Here is a 1,300-nt window from a genome sequence, read left to right on the forward strand (position 1 = left end):
GCACAAGCCTTGTTTGTGCGGAACAGGGGAGTGGATGGAGAGCAGGATATCCTCAAATGAGGATGTGACCTGGATGTGCTTAGCCCAGAGGTTGTTTGTGAAATTAGCATGGGTTTGGAATCCTCACCCAGACCACACAGTCTGCCCTGCAAATTGGCTTTTCCTGCCTGGGCAGCTCAGGGAACAGTGAGAGGGTATGGGGAGGGATGGGAAGGAGGGCAGGGGACCAGGCCATACAGAGTGCTGGGGCTGGTGTTTCTGGGACCAGGTGCTGCTTGTTGATCCTTGAATGCTGATGGAAATGGTAACATCTGGTGCCCAGCAAAAGGCATATGTGTGACTGCTTTCAGGGCTTGAGGGGTGATTTGGGGATTGTTTTGGAGATACAGGGCTCTTAGGCCTTGGATATCAACTGGGGTGGATGTGGGCTTCTTATGGGATGCTGGACAGGGAGCACCTACCAGACCATGAGGGAAGACTGATTTTTCCACTTCCCTGCAGCTGGTAGCTCCTAGTCCTGCAGAGTCTGTCATGGTGGAAGTCCCAGCCCTGCTCCCCATTTGTGGCTGTGGGTTTTCTGTGACATTTCTCTGGGCCCTCAGGGGGTGGGGGTGCCCTGACAGCCTTGTCTTCCCCAGTGGGACCAGTCCTTGCAGGAACAACCTGAATTTCCCAGGTTGTTGGGGACAGAGCAGAACATCCTAGATGCCTAAGCTGCTTATGTGGAGACTCATGTCTCCAACTCCTCATCCACTTTTTATATTTTATTCAGTTTATACTGAAAATCGTGATCAAACCTTGCACTTCTGCTCTGTGGGAGGTTTCTGTCCTCCCTGAGCTCACAGGACACTTGTGTTAGGGTTTGACAGCACATTTTGTACTACCCCAGTCAAACTACCTACCTGACACTGACCAAGGAGTCAAGGACACCAAGAAGGGTGTCTTCAATTGTCATTCCTGTGCCACATGCTCTGGGACCACCCTCCTTGAGCAGGGAGGCTGGACCAGGTGACCCACTGTGGTCCCTTCCAGCAACACTGATTCTGTGATTCTGTACCACAGCAGGTGTATCTGAGAGCACTGAAAGTGCTGGCAGATGCCTCAAGGCCACTTTTCATCATCCTTGAAAGGTCATGTCCATTGAGGGGATGCTCCCAGTGATTGGGAAAAGGCAGATAATATATCCATTGTCAAGAAGGACAGTCCAGGAAATGAGGCCAGTCAGGCTCACCTCAGCCCTTGGGAAAGATGGGAAAGCAAATTAACTGCACCAAATTGCCAACTCCTCTGCTAAAACTAT

This window comes from Cyanistes caeruleus, chromosome 2 (assembly GCF_971803275.1).
Source record: "Cyanistes caeruleus chromosome 2, bCyaCae1.hap1.1, whole genome shotgun sequence".
Classification (NCBI taxonomy): domain Eukaryota; kingdom Metazoa; phylum Chordata; class Aves; order Passeriformes; family Paridae; genus Cyanistes; species Cyanistes caeruleus.